The sequence below is a fragment of the Amblyraja radiata genome, chromosome 5 (assembly GCF_010909765.2).
Source record: "Amblyraja radiata isolate CabotCenter1 chromosome 5, sAmbRad1.1.pri, whole genome shotgun sequence".
In the NCBI taxonomy this organism is placed as follows: domain Eukaryota; kingdom Metazoa; phylum Chordata; class Chondrichthyes; order Rajiformes; family Rajidae; genus Amblyraja; species Amblyraja radiata.
The window spans coordinates 36,468,455-36,474,384 of record NC_045960.1 but is presented as its reverse complement, the minus strand read 5'-3'; positions in this window follow the sequence as shown (position 1 = coordinate 36,474,384).

Genomic DNA, 5,930 nt, shown 5'->3' with positions numbered 1-5,930 from the left:
TCCTTGTGTCTAAAAAAATAGCATTGTTAAAATAACATTTGTTCTTGTAGTTTCAAAATAGATATAACTCTAAACTCTTGCTGCATATTTCACCATATATCTATCCATTCATTTTAGCCCTTTCTAATGTAAATTGCAACAAATTCTTCTGCAAGTATTACTGTACCTGTGATAAACAGCTTCAAATAGTTGATATTAAGTGCAGTTAAAGGCATATTGTTTAAATGCATAGTTTCAAGAGTCAAGAGTGTTTTATTGTCATATGTCCAGATAGAGCAATGAAATTCTTACTTTCAGCAGCACAACAGTTTCAAATTCATCACTGGTTTTGAAAAAAGTGACACCATTTCTACAGTCTTTGTACAATATGCGTCCCAATGGGCCTGTCCCACTTAGCCGATTTTTCAGGCGACTGCCGGCGACTGCCAAGTTGCCAGCAGTCGCCTGAAAAACCGGCAACTGGAACGGCGACTGTCAGAGTGGAACACACACACACAAACACATCGCAAAGGCAGGGGCCAGGGCAAACGGTGGGAGCGCTGTCTGAAATTCACACGGTGCAAAGTTAAGGTGATACAGACACACACCGCGATGAACAGGAAGGTTGGCGCTGTAATTAAGATGGCTAGCACAGTGTACGGTAAGTCCTTTAAATGAGGGGGGGATGGGGGGGTGGGGGGGGAAGGGGGGAGAGAAGAGGGGAGAGAAGGGGGGAGAAGAGGGGGAAGGAGTGGAGACAACTTTTAAGAAGCCAGACAACTTTTAATAAGCCAGAGATACACAGCTGCGAAGTTCGGCGAACATTTAACATTACCGGTCGGTTATCCTTGGTTCTGAAAACTACTGCTTATGTTTTTTTTCCCCAATGAGCCAATGAAATTCACCGGTCAGCACCGGCTACAACCCACAAGACCGTAAGAGAACCTTCGACCTCCTGGCAACCCATTAGGACCTTCTTGCGACCCACATGTGGCTTGAGAATTTTCGCTACTCTCCATGGCAGCTTCATTCTAGTCACCGCAAATTTTTCAACATGGTGAAAAATTCTTGGTGACCATAATGAGGTCGCGACTAGTTCCCAGAATGTGGGAACTCCTCACGACCATGAAGGCGACTCCCCGGCAACTACCCGCGAACATGTGGCGAGCATGTGGCGACTCTCTTGACTTGACTGCATAGTCTCCTGCAGTCGCCTAAAAAGTCGCCTAAGTGGGACAGGCCCATTAACAAGTGCTTCACTTTTCTCTTTTACCATTTTTGCAACTAATTGAATTGAAGTATTAGATAAATAATTTAATGGAAGTATATGAGATAATTAGGGTGAAATAGTTTGGCAAAAATCTGATGTGAATGATTATAATAACTTGTACATTGTCTGGTGTTCTAAAATGTTATAAAAATATGTCGACTGGGGATGTCGGTGGGCGGCGCGACTCTCGTCAGCAGCGGCCTCTGCAGTCCGTCTGTGTTTTATTATATTTTGTCGTTTTTATGTAGTTTTTGTTATTTTTTTTGTTGGGGTATGTGTGTGGGGGGGGGTGGGGGTAACTTTAAAATCTTTCCGCTGCACGGGAGACCCGACCTTTTCTTTGTCGGGTCTCCGTTGTCGTTGGGGCTGCAACGTGGAGCGGCCTCCAGCAGGAATGACCTGGGGCTCCAGCTGCGGAGCTGCCGACTACTCACCGTCACGGGGCTGGCCGAGTCCGGAGCGGGTGGAGCTGTGGTTGAGCGCTGCTGCCACCCGACCCCCGGAGATTCGGAGGCTGCAACTGCGGGTTTGGCGGACGGCGGCACCGGGAGCCCGCGGGTCCCTGCTGGGAGACCGCTTTTCGGGGCTTCCGCAACGGCGACTTCTCCCGCCCGAGTTGCGGGGTTGAAGAGCACCTGAGCGGGGCCTTACACCATCGCCCCGCGCGGCTTGGAATGGCTGCGGGACTCTGCGAGCGCACGCCGGGGGCTCTAACAACAAGACCCGGTGTGCGACCTTGCATCACCCGGCGTGGCTTTAATGGCCGCGGGACAATCGCCATCGCCAGCCGGGGGCTTTGACTTTGACTCTGACTCTGACATCGGGAGGGAGAGTGCAGTGGAGAGATAAGTTTTTTTTTGCCTTCCATCACAACGATGTGATGGATGTTTGTGTAAACTGTGTTGTGTCTCGGGTCTTTTTGTTTTGTTATGTATGGCTGCAGAAACGACATTTCGTTTGGACCTCAAGAGGTCCAAATGACAATAAATTGAATTGTATTGTATTGTATTGTATTGTATTGTATTGTATTGTATTGTATTGTATATTGTCTGGTGTTCTAAAATGTTATAAAAATATGCCGAAATTGCACCTATTAATTGTATGTATAAAAAAATGTTCATAAATACGCTGTTGTCGTTCCTACCTTTAGTTCAAAGTGAACATTATGTTAATCATTTAACATTATTTTATCCTGTTAATTGAAGTCCTATAACATTTGCATATGAGCAAAACAAAAATAAATATTTTGGATGTTTGTTTTTTTAACCTGCTTCATGAATGTGTTGCTTTTGCCACACTTCCTCATTCTAATTAAATTGTGTTTATGTTTTGCCATTCGGTTTGGCCCATTATTTCTACCCCTGTCATTCTCTAATCACATGATTCTCAGACTGATTATTCTGCAATTATGGTGGTGTTTTTCCAGCTCCGAGGTGTTTTCACTGATAATCCCTGTTTTCAGTCTCTCATCATTTCCTCCCATATGATTTTCATTCCTTTCATATGGCAGACTTCATAACTGCCACCACTTCTTTCAAACAGAGTCCTTATTTTGTGGGACTTTAAACTCAGGCATGCATTGGTACATATGGTGAAAGGCATTGCATTGGGCACCGATTATGTCAATTTCTTCCAAGGCCACAGAAGAGAGATTGTCCTATTCACATGGTCTACAGTATATGCTTCTGATTAATATTGTATCATAATGGTACAACATCTATTTCAGACAACCATGCAATCACTGTAGTGCACAAGGAGGCCATTTGGCTATTCAAGTTGTGTTGGTTCTTCATAGAACAATCCAATCAGTACGGTTGTCAAACCTTTCCCCATATTGCTGCAATTTCTTTTAATTCACTTTTTAAAGTTACAGTTGAATCTGCATCCACGATACATTCAGGCAGTGTACTTAGGTTACGACTATTTCCATTTGTTATCCTTTCACCTTTCACTAATCACTTTAAATCTGTACCCTTGGATCTTTGCCCTCTCTGCTAATGGAACTGAACACAATACTCTAAATGTGGCCTTGACGACATCTTATACAACTGCAACATGATCTCCCAACTGTGTGTAAGAAAGAATTGCAGATGCTGGTTCACCCGCTGAATTACTCCAGCATTTTGTGTCCACCTTTGATGACCTCCCAACTTCTATGCTCCATGCTCTGACTGATGAAGGCCAATGTGGCCAAAAGCCTTTTTGACCACCCAATCTACCTGCGACTCCACCTTCAGGGGACCATGCACCTGCACTCCTAGATCAGTCTGCTGTACAAAACTCTCCAGAGCCCTACCATTCACTGCCTAGGTCCTGTCCATGTTAGACTTCCCAAAATGCAGCACATCACATTTTTCTGCATTAAATTCCATCAACCATTCCTCAGCCCATCGATCAAGATCCTGCTGCAATTTGTCACACCCATCTTCACCATCTGCAAAACCACCCACCTTTGTATCATCTGCAAACCTGCGAATCTTGCCTTGTATGTTCTCATCCAAATCATTGATATCATAATCATAATTACTTTATTAGCCAAGTGTGTTTTGCAACATATGAGGAATTTGATTTGCCGTAGTCATACCAATAAAAAGCAACAAAACACACAAAATACATTTTGACATAAACATGTGACACCGCAGTGACTCCTTCACATTCCTCACTGTGATGGAAGGTGAAAAAAAGTTAAATCTCGTCCCTTCTTTGTTCTCTCGCAGTCAGGGGCCTCGAGCCTTCCGTTGACGGGATGATCTTGATTCCCATAGCCGCCGGCAAGCCCTCCGTGTCGGGGCGATCAAGCTCCTGCATTTGGGGGGGGGGGGGGGGGAATCTCAGCTTCCCCGCACCGGGCGATCTACCCCGGGACGAGGCTGATCAAAACCTTCTGCGACTGGAGCTTCCCGACATCACTCTACCCAAGACTGCGAGCTCCTCGATGTTGGAATCCGCAGGCCGCGGTTGGAGCGTGGATCCCAGGAAAGGGATCGCAGGCTCCAATGGCAAGTCATGTCCCCGTGGAGATGCTCAAAGTCAGTCTCAAGCAAGGCCTCCAGCTCCATGATGTTTGGCCGCAGAGTGACCGGAGATACGATCCAGAAAACAAATGCATCTTCGGCAAGGTAAGAGATTGATAAAAAAGTTTCCCCCAACCCCCTCCCCCACCTCCCCCATAAAACAAACCAGAGAACATTAACACATACTTTTAAAACACACAAAAAATAATTTAAAAAAGTCAAAAAAACAGTAACAGTAAGTTGCCATAGATGACAAACAGTAAACGGGCCCAGCACTGAGACATACCACTAGTCACAGGCCTACAGTCCGAGAAGCAACTTTCCACCATCACCCTCTGCTTCCTTCCATGAAGCCAATTTTCTATCCATTCAGCTTTCTCTCCTTTGATCCCATGCGATCTAACCTTCCAGAGTAGCCTACCATGTCAAATGCTTTGCTGAAGTCCATATATACAAATCTGCAGCTCTGCTCTCATCGACCTTTTTGGTCATGTCTTCAACAAACTATAATGTGCTCACCTCATGTGTTGTGATTTTGTAGCATTATCTGCAACATCCGAGCTAAATATTCAAGGGGAAAGCTATCAGCTGATGGCATTCTGCCACAGAATCAATTGTTCATCTCGTGGAGATGCAATAGTGCAAATGGTGGTGACGACAATATGTTTGTTGAAGTAACAATTCCAGTTGTCAGTGGTCAGTGAAATGTTTGCAACACTTACCTGCAAGTGTTTCAATGACCGTTGTTGAATGCTAAAGATAACGCCACTTTGCACCTGAACTTGGCTTTGACACCAGCTATGATCAGGATGAATATGGTGAATGCAGTTGACTTAGGTGAGGATAAACTGCTGAGTTGCCACACGACACTGGATGACAAGGAAGTAGCAATGAACAGGGTGGCAAGGAAGTAATTAGTGGAAGATGCCTTTGGCTGCTAATGAGCCACAAGAACAGGGTGCACAATAGTTGCAGATATATAACTTGTGGCTGCCAGAAGATAAAATTAATATGTTTTTCTCATAATGAAAATCAGAATTTTTACTTACTAAGGAAATGTTTAATGTTTCATTCATCAAATCCTTGAACTGTTGTTTAGCTATTTTTTTAGAACATTTATAACAAACTGATTGTCTTGAAAATGTAAACAATCATTAGTAAATGGGGCTGAATAGAGTGGGCGGCAGTCACATTCCTAAACAAACATCTCTACATCCACTTACAGTGATGGCTTTGGTCTGTGGTGCTTACTCTGTTTCTGTGTGGTTAGTAAGCTTGGCCGGCACATCTATCTCAACTGGAGTGTGTGTATTGACCTTGGGCAGCAGGGAGTTGAAGATCTTTGCAATTTCACGCTCATTGGAGACACAAACCATTTCAATAAGGCCAAACGCACTTTGGTACAGTTGTCCGCCAAGCCACTTGCCATCTGCTCATGCTTGGTACCTTGGTCTCATTTTGATCAACAATAACCCGATGGATTTTATCATGTTCGATTCTGCCCTGCTCTGGTCCTTTCTCTGCAGGTACCTGCCATGCTGTTGACACCTACCAGCTCTTAAACATGGTGGTTAGAGTCACAATGGTATTACAATGTCCGTCTCTGTATTGTGGCTTCCCCACCACACTAGCTCTACTGGGCTGTGCACTCAAGAACATTTCTGTCC